The sequence below is a fragment of the Triturus cristatus genome, chromosome 2_2, assembly GCF_964204655.1.
Source record: "Triturus cristatus chromosome 2_2, aTriCri1.1, whole genome shotgun sequence".
Lineage (NCBI taxonomy): Eukaryota > Metazoa > Chordata > Amphibia > Caudata > Salamandridae > Triturus > Triturus cristatus.
Window position 1 is genome coordinate 1,074,125,188 of NC_140582.1, and position 14,714 is coordinate 1,074,139,901.

The following is a 14,714-nucleotide window of genomic DNA, read 5'->3' on the forward strand; positions in this document are numbered from 1 at the left end:
TTATTTTAAATTTGTCGCTTTTATTTATATAGCGCATGTATCGATGCTGCTCAAAGTTGAGCCGAAAGCAAACACGGATCCCCACCTTCCCAGTCGGCAGCTCTCAACACTGAGCCATATCCTTTCCCTAACCATGTTGCAAGGTGCACTACTATATCCGGCCAAAAGAGGTGCCAAGGGACACCTAGTGACAGCCTGTGGTACTTCACCCTCACAACACTGCTTGTACATTTTGGTAGGCTCTTTCTATGCTTCTGCTCTTTTCATTAGATTTCCCAGGATTTGTGTTTTATACGTTTTTATAGGGGAAAGAATGTGGCATAACGGCCAACATTGCCGACCTTGGAGAGGTGCTGGCTCAACATCATGTAATTCTGGGCAAATCACTTAAAGGAGCGATCCTTTCTTGCTTTAATATTTTTGAAACACCCCAAAGAAAATGAAAACCGAGGCGCAAAGCCGTAGCAAAATAGGGAAAAAACAAAGAACAACCTCTCCACACTCTCCCCAGCAGAGCAGGAGAGCTGATGCTATAAAATTCACTTCACCACAGAGACTTGACCCGTAATGCTTTGCAGGGCCTTGCCCATATCTTCACCTGTTGTGGTCCTAGGATGATTGGACCACCACCAAATTTCTCAGCACCACATGCTCTCGTTTTTAGCTCATCTTCTGGGTTCTCACTCTGGGTTGGGGTGAGGGGCCTGAAATCATCACCTCCACACGTTTTTTATTTTAGGCATTTACATTTTTCCATGGTTGGAGCTTTTGCTCTACAGCTAGGAGGGGCATTTTCTTTAGGATTCATACGTATTTGTGAATACATACAAATCACTCTGCTATATGACATATTCGCAGAGTGGCTCACTTATTTCACGTGTTGCTAAACATAATGGGTTGTGTTCAGTGGCAGCTGGCATGTACCAAGTGTGGTGAGGCTGGTGGGGCAGGCACAAAAAAAAAGAGTTACCTTGGTAGCTTCCAGCACGATGTCCTTCACCCTCAGGTGTCTTCAGGAAGCTCTGATGCAGGAAACTGCACTACCCAATCCTGGCACTGCTCTCACAGCATGAGAGCAGTACCGGGATTGGATAGAGCAGGCTCTCTCAGCGCTCCTAAGAGCACTGTAGGCCTGCCATTTATCGAACCTAGCTGTCTAAGACAGATAGGTTAAAGAACTTTAAAATGCGCATGTCTGGCTGGCTGTCCCAAGACAGCTAGCCAAGGAGACATGCGCCTTTTAAAGTGCAAAGCTCCCTGCTGCTGCCACTCAGCAGCACTGGCCCTGCCCTGTCCTGACATTTAGTTCTGGATAGGTTACTGAAAAACAAAATGGTAATAAATAAACTTTATTACCATTTTATTTTTCAGCTCTGGCACTTGTGGGATGATGCTCCTCTGCTCAAATGGAGGAGCCACCTCTGCCATTAGATTCAAAAAGAGTCTTAACATTTCCCTGTTTTGCCCATACCTTTGCTATTCAAAAGCATTACTGTTATAATCAAAGCTGGATGCTGAGTTAGGTTCCGGAGCCGGAACTTGGACTGTCTGAGGGGCGGGTGACTACTTCCTGGAGTCACAATGAAATCACACAAGTCGAACAAATGCTCAAGAAAAGCTTGTCAGAGTCTCATGAGCAAAAAGCCATAGGAACAGAAAAAACTCCATATATGATGATCACCTTCAAAGGGCACGTAGAGAATTCCAAAGAGCAGGAAAGGCTTCCAGAATAATCACCTACTAGCACAAGAATCAGGAATCGGCAGATGGCAAGAACGAAAACTGCAGAAGGAACAATGTTGCATTGTGGCACACTCTCCAACCAAACCTGAACACTCAAATATGGAGAAACAGGAAATTATGAAAGGCCCACGTGACAATCCCCATGATGGACTGAGAAACACAATAGAAACTAAAGAAAGAAACAGCCATATTGAAAAGGGAAAAGAAAACCCAGCACCGGACCATTAGCAAAGCCACTTTAAAGCCCACCTGCAAACTTTCAGGCAAGCAATTGCTATTTTGGAGTAAAGCCCTTGGGAAGACATTCAGCAGCACCCAGCAGTATCAACTAGCAGGAAAGCGCCAGTAAAACCTGCCCAAGGTAATTGTTATTCCTTGCCTGCACCTGCAGGCTTAAGGTGGGACCTCACGGTTGCAGACTACTGTGATATTATGGCTTCTGGGTACTGCAACATCGCAGTCCCCAGAAAGCTGTCTAAGAGATCCGTTCACAACATCGTACTAGGGCTAGACTAACATCATCTACCTTAGGTTTTCCGTCTGCATTGCCTATCATCTTCAGAGATTGCAGAATGTGGTAGGCCACATACTGCCAATACATGTTACTGCCCTGGCTGCTAATGACCAACATATAAAATAATATATTGCCAATTACTATGTTCAAAGTGTACGATGATCTAGGATGCTCACATACCTTTTGGTCCACAAACAGTGTGCCAGGCATCTGCCTTTGAACTTCATCTCAGACCAATGGAAGATCATCTGGGGTTAGCAAATGGTTCTGGATATGATAAACATATATGTAGACAATGTAGCCATGAATACCTTGCTGGGATGGTTCTCAGTAATTCTCTGACCCTTTCAGTTTGCGATTCCCCCACTTCAATTAGAATTGTGGAGACCGCAGACTTACCACTGGTGGAGCCTCAGCCAGCATCACCAACAATCAAAGGCGATGTCACATTCCCCATAGGACTGGCAACTTTCATTGATTAGGATGACCACCCTATTTAAGGTAGTCCCTCTAATGCATATATTCCCTTCAAGGGTCTGGCTTTGCAAGGCAGAAACAGTGCCCAAGACTCAACTGCAGAAAACATTCAGCTTGTTAGTGTCCTGACCACCTACAAAGGAAGCTGTTCAAGACCACTCTATTCTGTCTTTGATTCTGCTGTAGAAGCACTACACCCATGTTGCCTGTCCAAAGCGCCGAGATACCCCTTCGGGGGTCGATTCAGGTGTTATATAAATAAATAAATAAAGTGCCATTGCTTGTTTGAATTATGTCTGAAAAAAAAGAACAGAATGACAAGAGATCCAAAAAGATATCCCCCCATGTTCGTGGGAGCACTTTTATCAGAAATAGACCATTGCCGACAGACTACTAACAATAACGCAGGTTGTTTGCTATGGGGAGGACATCCAAAAAGGACTCCACCACCTGAAAACATTTGCGGACAATCTAATGGGATCTAAATTACCCCCTTGGTGATTTTCAGAATCCAGCACTAAAGTCCATGCAAGTCGTCTACACAAAACATAGATAAAATAGCAGAGACAAAGAGCAGATAGCATGAGTGACAGGCCTTTTTACTAGCAAGGTGCAGCTCCTATGTTAGCGTGGGCAGCAGAACAGAACGCAAGGAAGATATAGACACCAGGTGTGTTGTCGGCTTTCATCAGAGGCCCATCTATTACAAATCATTATTACCTGGACTTGCCATTGATGTATTATCATAGAGGGGACAACGCAAAGATCTAGTATTAAAAGATATTATAATAAATCCTATGCAATTTCATTATTTGTTTAAGCAAACAAGTAACCTAAGGCATTTAAATGAAGTATGTAAAAAATGGTATTCAATGCAATTAATCAGCTAACAGGAGTACCATCTCTGCCTGAACAGGACAGAGTACAAAATCCTAAATGTTTGAGAACACTCCAGCAGTAGTATAAGCCCCGCCCGCAAACCTGCCACAGCAGGAAAACATAAAATGATAATAACCTTGAGTTCTTATCATTTTATGTTTCCTTTATTTCACTGCTGCAAAGCAGTGGGGCAACACTCCTCCGCCTTAGTGAAGGAGCCACCACTCGTGTTTTTTAAAATTCCAACTGTATTAATTGAAGAGATATTTTTCATAACAATTTCTGTATTAATTCTCACCTTTGCTTTGTGTTTAAAATTCCAACTGTATTAATTGAAGAGATATTTTTCATAGCAATTTCTGTATTGCTTTTCTCCTTTGCTTTATTTCTGTTTTAATCACAGTACAACAGAGTTATTTGTGAAAACTTTCTATAGAGTATTCATGAAATGCAAGGCGCAAGTTAAGTCACTGCTTCCCACAGGGACTTAGAATGGTTTAATGTGTATTTTTTTTTCAGCTAGCATATTACTCTTGCCTCCTCTCCTCATAACCTATTTCCCATTTTCTGATTCTACAGCGAGGCGAGGTCATACAAATGGCAACAGCGCTATGCAAATATCATCACTCCACTACAAACAAAAAAACGAAAGGTAAAAAACATTGTTATTTTCGACACCAACAGCTCTAACTTTCACAAATCCAAGACCAATTGCATTGCAAATACTTGTTTAGATGGTCAGGAAGGTAGCGGCACAGGTGTTCCCACTGAAGTCCAAGAAGGTTGGCACCCTCCAAATGAAGGCACATTATGAGTTATGCAACATGGTGAGGTAGAAGAACAGGTATATATATTGTATGAAGTTCTGATTGAGAAATTTAGGAGCTTGTGGGGTGAAGGAATTTTGGGACAGACCCACTTATGGACTGTGTCAGTAGTCCAGTCTACTGAGAAATAGTTAGATGATGTTTTAGTTGTGTTGAATGGGATCTGTTGATGAATTTTTCATGCATCTAGTATTTTTCACTATGTTTTTGTGGTTGTCATGATAACAAAGGGTTTGTTGGTCCTCGAAGGGTCACCCCCAAACCTTTCTATCTTTTCCCCCTCCACTTTTTGCTGAATTAGTTTTTGTTGGCTCTAGGACACTGTGCACTTTGCTAAAGTGTTTGTGCTCTCTCCCCGAAACATGGTTAAACTGGTTTATGCCTGATTGGCATATTTAAGTACCATGTAGAGTGGTATACCATATACCAAAGGTCTGCAAATTAAATGCTACTATTCGGCCTCCAGCACTGATTGTACCATCCACTTAAGTAGCACCTTAAAACATGTCCCAGATCTGCCATTGCAGCCTGGTTAGAGTTTTAAACTGCCAATTCGACTTGGCAATATATCCCACTTGCCAAGCCTTAACCTCCCCTTTTATTGTAAATACGGCACCCTTAGGGTAGCCCTAGGTAGCCCATAGGGCAGGGTGCATGGTAATTAACATGTTGGACATGCACTTTTAAGTTTTGCCATCCTGGTAGTGAAAAACTCCTAAATTTGTTTTTCACTTCTGTGACACCTGCCTGTCCAAAGGATAACATAGGGTTTGCCTTATTACATTTAATAGTGCTAGCTTTTGATTAGGGTGAGGTAGCAAGTTCATGTTTGGTTGGTGTCTATGACATTATAATGAGAAATTCTCTTTAATGGTAAAGTCTTATTTTTATTACAATTTTGAAAAATCCATTTTTAGAAAGTTGGCCTTTTCCTGCCCTTTTTTTGTCTGCAGCCAGTCTTGGGACACATGACAGAGTGTAACTGAGAGTTAGACTTTTTGAGTTTCTCCCAGACAGTGTCACAATAGGAGGATTAGGTGTGCCTGAATTGGCCATCTGCTGGCAGGATAGAGGGTGGAGCTGAGCACAGCCCCACTTGCAGCTGATTCGGCTGTGCCCTGCATTCACACAAAGGACTTATCACCACCATATTGTCACTGCACCCAGCTTGAAGCCAAGGCAGGGGAGTCAAGAGGTTTTATGCACTTCAAAAGAAATTCTAGAAGCTTCTCCGACCTTCCGGAGGGAAGGGAACATGGTATACAAATCAAACCCTCAGATCCACTCTTCAGATCCCTCCCTCAGAGCCACAGGGTCACAAATTCTCCCACCATCTTGAACCTTCACACGGACCCAACCGGAGTGAGTACCCCCCAAGTGGTGTCCCACCAGTCCTGGGCCCTTGGTTGTGGTGCTTAATGTGCCCAGATGGCTTAAACCCAAAACTGAGGACTTGAAACATTTTTGGCCAAAAACTGCTCTTAGAACCAGGAGGAGACCAGGACCAACCTGCTCACCTATATGTATGAGGTGCATCGCCAGTTGGATTGGCTTTTCGGCTTCTCCCACTGCATTTGTCTCTGCACTCTGCAGCAGCAGATCCTGTTCATTGATCCCTCGCCAAAGGGGTATTCGAGCCCAGGGGCAGCTTGTAACATATGACAGTGGTGGGTAGAGTCAAGTGCCCCACCGCTGCCCAAAACACAAAATAAAACAAGCATGCAAAATAAACACACTGGCATGCATTACAGTAAAATAAAATAAACGTGCTTACCCAGGCTGCATCCTCTGTGTCTTGTCTGTGGCTATGAGCTCGATTCAAAGTGCAACCTTTCCTAAGCAATACTGGCGCTACTCATTAGAACAGCGCCAGGATTGCATGAGCTGGCAGGCTAGATGCTCCATCAGGCCCTGTAGGCCTGTGCTTGATCTCCACCCAGTAGTCTAAGAGAGTTGGGAGGAGACCTGTAAAGTGCTCATATCATGCTGGCCATCACAAGACAGCCGGCCAAATTGACATGCGTATTTTGCAGTGTCTGGCAGCCTTCCTCTTGTGGTAAATAATTTAATTACCGGGACTTAATTTGATACAGAAAAATAATAAAAATAGCTCAGTAAAATAAGAGGCAAAATCCGTGGTATTAGAGGTTCGGAATGGGCTTTATTCCAATGGACGATTCGAATCGTGGACTCCAAGTTCCATCACCACGGAGGTTCAGGAAGTGAAGTACATACTTTATTGATAAGTAATCACTTTTATACAATAGGCATTACAGTGAAGTAAATGCAGGAGGCGTAACAATTGATAGTAAAGATAAAACATACATGCGTAGCAAAAGTGGGCGTAACTGGGTGTAACTAAAGAACGTCATCAGGTATGATGTCATACTAGGGTGGTTCCATGAAAGAATTTCGCAATGTCAGCAGAAATACTTGGCAGAAATGCGCGCGCAGCAGCATGACGTATGATTGACGTGCAACTAGGGGGTGAAGGGGACTTGACATTTAGCTCTACATGTGGCGACAGAAGTCTGGAGGGTCAAGTCAACCTAATCCCAAATCATATCTAACATCCTATGTTTAAAGAACTATGTTATCCAAAAGAGAGGTCTCTTAGAGTAGAATCTTATTCTATACTGACTATACTGACTGTTAGTGCGTGTACAAGCGTCTAAGTGTCTACACTAGATGCGAGGGCAGAAATCTTCCATAATAATAGGGCTATGAATTACTTGCATAAAGACAGAGAAGCCGGGCCTTTTGCTCGGTAGCTGGAAGAATGTTTACCTAACTACTAGACAGGAATGCATTGGGCAGGGAGCGGAGCAGATAATTTCGAAGGTGAAATACAGTTTTTGGCAGGCAACAGGCTGATGTCAGGCACCATGAGCCGCGCAGGGAATGAGACATAGTTCATGGTCACAGATGCAGGCTCAGACTGGAGCTTTCAGAGGCAGAAGGCAAGAAAAGCTTGATGACAGAATCAGGGCCTACTTGCCTGGACTGTAAAATGGCATAAGTGAACCATATAAAGCTGGTGGCCTTTCATACTTAGGGATGGAATGTCCGGCCCATTCATGGCGGATCTGAAAAAGGACATGTTGACGGTGGACGCACATGTGTTTGCGTCTTCATAACTGGAACTGGAGGGAACATACATGTACTTGTGATTCATACATGAAACCGTTGGGGTCCAAGATAGGGGACATAACTGATCAGAAAAATCCAATTTTCCACATTCCCTCCTTGTCCCCTACTTGCCCGTCAAGAGATATCAATCTTCATCAATCCGTTGATCTGTTCATATAGCATCATTTGTTCTTCTTTCTTCTTCCGTGATGAATGAGATCTTGGTGGTGGAATACACGATGTGGCACACAGACCACAGATCGCTGGTCCACATTGTAGACATAGACAGCAACTGAATAGTATGAGAAAGCCAATACCTAGGAAGGATAGGACCTTCCATCCAAAGGTAGATAATACACTCCAAAACCAACCGGACCAAGTCCAGGTGCCTGGATTCTGGTGTATCTGGCTTACAATCTTATGAAGGCGAGTTATGGCTTTATATACAGATGGCGAATTTTCTGGTATGAAAATGCAACAACTTGATCCGATGACCCTACAGGCTCCGCCCCTATCGGCCAAGATGACGTCAAGGACAAGACGATTTTGAAGCACAACAATCCGCATAGCAGACTGCTCTTCTGTTAAATTGCCTAAGGCGGAAATAGTTTCGTTCACTACTGCTTCAAGGGTTCTAGTTAATCTACGTATCAGCTTACTATTAGTAACGGTACCTATATAGGGAAAAAGACCTTTATTGAAATCTGTGTATTTTTCCCATGCTGTTTCAGTGTAATCGACTATTGGGAGATCTCTCCTTTCTCTATTGTGTACTAAATGAATATTTCTGTGATAATCAGGAGGAGCTAGGAAAACAGGTGGCAAAAGGAATCCGATGTAGCAGGTACCATCCCAATCTAGAGGCAAACGTACATATGCCGTCTGACCACATATGAAATAGGAATGGCGGGAAGCTCTAAATGTAGACTTGCCTTGATCACTAAATTCTATTACAGTGGTGCATCTACTATGGCCCATATGTATGGAACCATTCTTTCTTACACATAATTCACCTTTTACTGGAAATATTGACATAGCGGGCAAAATTGGAGTAGCTTCGGATTCGACATTTAGGATCATAAGATTAAGCGTAAAATTACCTAATCCATACACTTCATTTTCTAGATCAGTTCCTGTTCTTTTGGGAAGTCCCTCCTTGTTAGGGTAGCAGACTTTAAGTAAAACTAAGTTCAAATTTCCCCATACCCAGTTGTCTTGATAAACTGCAGAATTCGAATCTAGGGAATTAATTAAACTAAACCATGCTCCACAGGAGCCGTTGTGTGTGAACGGGTATGGAAAGAGAGGTAGAATTCCTTTATAATTCTGATAGGGAGGAAGTCGGCCACATATCCAACAATTTGTAGCATTGCTAACCTGATGGGAATGATGTAACATACTAATAAACGTGTTATTGCGCAGCGCAAATCTATAAGACAACTCATGCGGAGGTAATTCACTAAAAGAATGTTCAGCAGTAACATTGTAAACATGTCTAGAAATAGGATAATATATGTGCAACAATATACTTGCAGTTATTATTAAAAGACTTAAGAAAAACAAAATTAATAACGTCACTGTGCAATGACTACGCAGTGATTTACAGTACGCATGTCGTTTCAGTTTTATCCTTCTGTTTCTTTCTCTATACAGGTCCAAGGGATACATGTCAGAGACAAATTCGACCGATTCACCTTGGAGAGGACTTAAACAATCAAATTGCCTGACTGGTTAGACCTGAGTTTTAGTTTGTATAGTTCACGGCTATTCAGTTCAACCAAAGGAAGTTTAGAGTCAATCGGTGAAGACACGCAAGGTGTGTCATTTACATCTGACGGTAGTCCATGAAATTTCTTGATATGACTTGAATGTATCCAGCCTTTTCGACCTTCGATCTTCACGGCTGTCCTCGTCGTTAGCAGTACGAGCTGAGGCGACTTCCACCTAGGATTCAGTTGGGACTTCCGATCAAAGTTCCTCACTAGAACTAAATCCCCTGGAATTACGTCATGTGGTTTCACCTCGGTGTTGTCGGGAAAAGCTGCAGCTACCTGTGAACGACAAGATTGTAGTGCAGACATCAAGGAAGCCAAGTAATCTGTCAGCATATTACAGTCAATATCAGTTATTTTGCGTGGTATAGGCGTCCCCCACATATTTGGTGGTCTACCGAAGATCACCTCATAAGGGGATAGCCCTGTTCGAGAGTGTGCTACCATTCTCATGTAAAAGAGTGCAACGGGTAAGGCTACTACCCAGTCGACACCTTTCTCTCTGCATATTTTGGACAATCTAATTTTCAGGGTCTGATTATGTCTTTCCACGAGACCTGCTGCCTCGGGGTGTCGGACACAGTGAAATTTCCACTGATAGCCTAACAAAAGTGAAACGTGTTTCATTAGTTCGGATGAAAACGGCTGGCCGTTATCTGAGTAGACAACACGTGGTAAACCGTACCGTGGGAAGAATTCTCGTACTAACTGTTTGGCAGTAGTCGGGGCAGTGTAATCTGAAACCGGGTATGCCTCTGTCCAACGGGAAAGAGCACAGACAACTACGAGAACATATTTGAATCCTCGACATCGTTCCATCTGGATATAATCCATCTGGAGGACTTCAAAAGGGTGATCAGGAGGCTGAAATCCACCCTGTTCTACGGGAATGCTTTTTCCTGGGTTAAACTGACAACAGATCATACAGGTACGAACTTTTTGTTTAGCTGCTGCTCGTAAATGTTTGTTGAACCAAATGTGTTGAATGCTGTCTAGCATAGCTTTTTCTCCTAGATGTGCTGGACTATGTACAGTATTAATTATAACTTGGACCATTGAATCAGGAAGGAACCACACAGATTTTTCCTTCGTCATCCATCCTTGATCCGTTTGGATCCCTCCTAATTCAGTCCATTTCCTTATTTCGTCTGGTGTAGCATGTGTCTGTATGTCAATTACGTCAAGAGCGGGATCCTTAACCGTCAGACAATGTGTTGGCGTCGGGACTATTGTCTTTGTCATGTCGGATGTTTGAGTTTGAGCAGTCTGTTTAGCTGTTTTGTCAGCTAGATCATTGCCTTGAGAAATGATATCAGTAACTTTCGTATGAGCTTTACATTTCATAATTGATATTGCAGTGGGTAGATGTATTGCATCTAGTAAGGCATGAATGAGGGGTCCGTGCTGAATGTGGGCACCGTGAGAAGTTAAATAACCTCTCTCTCGCCACAGCACGCCGAAGTCATGTACAACTCCGAATGCATAACGTGAATCAGTGTATATGTTGACTTTTTTATTTGCGGCTTGAATACAGGCTTGTGTCAGAGCGATGAGCTCTGCTGCTTGAGCGGACAAGGTATTTATGCAATTTGTTTCAATGATTTCAGTGTCTGTTGTGACTGCATAAGCGGCCACTAACTCTCCTGTACCTGTTCTCATACATGAACCATCTACATACAACGTCAGGTCTGGGTCTGACAATGGGACATCTGTCAAGTCTTGTCTGGGTTTCGTCGTGATTGTAATAACTTCAATACAATCGTGAGCTAGTGGGTCTGTTCCATTTATAGGTAACAGTGTGGCAGGATTCAATGTACTACAACGTCTGATTTCTATATGTGGCTGAAACAATGTTAATTCGTAACCAGTAAGTCGTGCTATAGTCAAGTGTTGTGTTTGTGTGCGGTTCACAAGAACCTCTACTGCATGTGGTACTTGTACTGTCAATGGATGTCCTAACACTATGGCATCGCTTTGTCTGATTGCCAAAGCTGTTGCTGCCACTGATTTTAGGCACGCAGGCAAAGCCTGAGCTACGGGATCTAATGTACTAGAAAAATAAGCACATGGTTTGTGTGATCCTGCTTGTTCCTGTGTGAGTACTGACAAGGCAGTACCTTCGCGTTCTGTAACAAAGAGTGTAAACTGTTTATTGTAACATGGTGTTGCTAGAACAGGTGCTTGGCATAAGGCTTTCTTTAGGCTTTCAAAAGCTTGTGCATGTTCCTGAGTCCAAGGGAGAACAGTCGATGTAGCTGCCTCCTGTGTTGTCAATTGAATGAGTGGTTTTGCTAGAAATGCATACTGAGGGATCCACTGCCTACAATATGAAGTAAGGCCTATGAAAGCCCACACCTCCTTTTGTGTCTTGGGTATTGGCATATTAGCAATTAGCTGGATGCGATCTGGTGTAAGCTGCCTTCCCTCCTTGGACAGCGAGTGACCAAGGTAAACAACTCGCTGGACACAGAATTGCAGCTTGGAAGGGGACACCTTGTGCCCCTTTCCGGCCAGAAATTGTAAAACCGTCAGTGAGGCTTTTTCACATTCCGGTTCGCTTCTGTCGGTGATCAGCAGATCATCGACATATTGAAGCAGGGCAGTGTTGACTGGCATGTGGATACTGTCGAGTTCTCGTTTCAGTGCTTGGCTATAGATGCTGGGGCTTTCTGTAAATCCTTGAGGTGCGCGTGTGAATTTAAAGGCGTGTCCATTTAAACTAAATCCGAACAGGTATTGGCTTTCCGGATCTATTGGGACGCTGAAAAAGGCATTCTTGAGATCAATTACAGTAAAGAACGTGGCTCTGGAATCAATAGCTGTCAGTAATGACGAGATATCTGGGACCACAGGAAATTGTGGCACAATGCATTTGTTCAATTCGCGCAGATCAATAACCAATCGATATACTGGCGGGGCCTTTGGATCTGTTCGTTTAAGAATCGGAATTATCGGGGAATTACATACATTGGAGTCTGTTTCCACAACCACTCCTTGGGCAATGAGCTCGTCAATGATTTGCAGTAAAGCCACTACAGCATCTGGTGGTAACTTGTATTGTCGCATTCGTGGTAGTACCACTCCTGCCTTTAGTGTAACTCGATATGGCGTAATATTCATGCAACCAACATCAGTAGGGCCTTGTGCCCATAACTGTGTAGGTAAAGTCTGCAGTCGGGGATCCATGTCTCGAGACACATAGTGACCTTTGAAATCACGTAAAAACAATCTTACTCCTTCCGGAGAACAACATATTATAGCTCCTAGAGCTTTCAGTGTTTTTATACCTAACAAGTTTTCTGGACATGATTTAGTAAGCAATAAATCTGTAGTTCGGGTCAAGGGTCCAATCGTAAGTGGAAGAGGCTGTGATACTTCATTAACAATAGGTTTTCCTGAAAAACCAAGGGAAATATTCTGTGAGCCTGAGAGGGGTGCCCCTGGAACTTCACTACGTTTTATGGTTGTTCGACTTGCCCCTGTATCAAGTAAAAATTTTCTATCTTGGCCTAATAGTTCACTATGTACATAAGGTCCTTCTTGGTCTACAGGGACCTCGATAAGGGGTAAGTCAACTTCCCTCTCTAGGCTGGTTCATGCGTATCGTTGGTAATCAGGATAGTCGTACTGTGCGGTCTGGTACAGCTGTCGTGTCGTGGTTTGTGTGGCAGCAACAGGCAGCGCTGGTGCAGCTGGCACAAACTGTATAGACTGTTGTGGAGCTGGCATGGACTGTGCATGCTGCGGGGCTCCTTGTTCATTCTGATCCTGTCTAGGTGGCCGTGGTCTTTCTTTTGTAATACCTGTGGCGATATTACGCTTCAGGACTGGGCAATCGTGTATGTAATGACCTGGTTGTTTACAATAGTTGCATGTCCCTTTTACAGGTCCTGCTGAATCACCGGACTGTGTCGTACCCTTTTTATGACCTTCAGCTGGAACTGTCTGGGAGACTAGCATTTTCATTTTTGTGTCTTTCATTCGTCTTTGTTCATGTTCTTGTTCCTCTCTAATTCTATTGTGATGATACTGTAACATTTGTAACATTTGTGATGGGGTGTTACCTTGCCAGGTACTCTCGAATTTTAATACTCTATTCTTCACTTGGGGCAAGGAATTTTCAACTAATTTTGTCACAAACAGATGTGGGTATGATTCGCTACTTGCTTTTATGCCACTATTTATACCAAAACATTTTTCGAATCGGGCATAGAAATCACTAGTGTCTTCATCTTGCTTTTGTTTACAGGCTGAGATTGCACCCCAGTCTTCCTTTTTCGTAGTTAATAAACGTGGCAGTACCTGTACTAGTAAACCTGGTAGTGCTTTAGTTTTATCCCCAAGCCCTGAACCTGGACCTCGGGCCTTTTCTTCATTTTCTAATGCTGTCCAGTCTATCTTTTGGTCTCCCACCTCCCACTCTTTTTCCTTGAGTTTTTCATAAATGCCCGCAGGCATTAATACCTTCAATATTGTCATAATGTCGGGATAGGTATACTCTCCCATGAGTAACATGTCTTTAATTTCTTGGTGAAAACCCGCTGGGTCTTTGTCATGACTGGGTACCACTTTCTTCATTTCTAACAATTCTATTTTCGAAATGGGCGTATATACAAATACACGTTTAAACTGATTGTCCTCGCCCTTTATTGGGTGTACTTCTCGTAAGGGATTCTGTCTGTCCATGTAATACGTCGTTCTTTCCTTGATGGGCAGTGAGACATGTTCTGGGCATACAAAAAGAATGTACTGCTTTCTTGATTCTAGTATTTCTCTAATTAACTTAGTACCGGAACCTCTCCATTTATTCGTGAGTAATTCAGTCAATATATCAGGTAAAGGACCAGGATCTGAATGTTGGCTTTTATATAGTATAAGAAGTTGTTGAATCCTATAAATCCCAGCTAAACGCTGTTCATCTGGGGTGAGGTTCAAAAATGTGTGTGCTACTGTATCATCACCATATTTTCCGGGACTGTCAACCCAATGAACGGCTGACCTGGCTAATTCTTGTTCATCCATAGAATCGAGTAAATGATAACCCCTTCGTTCTCGGAGTAATTTGTCAGCGGCTTGGAACGAATGCTCGGGGGACCTTATATTTATTATAGGTGTTTGGAAATTCCTGTTATTATCTGGACATATCGGACGTATCGGGTCAGTAAAACATCTAGTATTATTACAAGATCTTCCTCTACCTACATAGGCTATGGTTTCTGACTGTCCTGTGGGCATTCCTGATCCTTCCTCCTCCTCGTTTTGTTCAAACTGGTCTACCGCTAATCTCTCTTCGTGTATGCGTTCTATTTCTTTACGGATCTTTCGGCACATGGCTACTATACATGTTTGCCTATCATGTTTCCCTTCTGATAT

General features: G+C 43.1%; 1 long non-coding RNA gene across 3 annotated transcripts in view; it reads left to right on the forward strand.

Annotated features, from left to right (window-relative positions):
* Positions 1–14,714, forward strand: part of LOC146863164 (uncharacterized) — a 223,267-nt gene that overhangs the window by 10,869 nt on the left and 197,684 nt on the right. For all 3 annotated transcript variants that reach the window (XR_014978564.1, XR_014978563.1, XR_014978565.1), the window contains exon 2: positions 4,193–4,265. This is a non-coding gene — a long non-coding RNA (uncharacterized LOC146863164). The remainder of the gene's footprint in view (positions 1–4,192; positions 4,266–14,714) is intronic.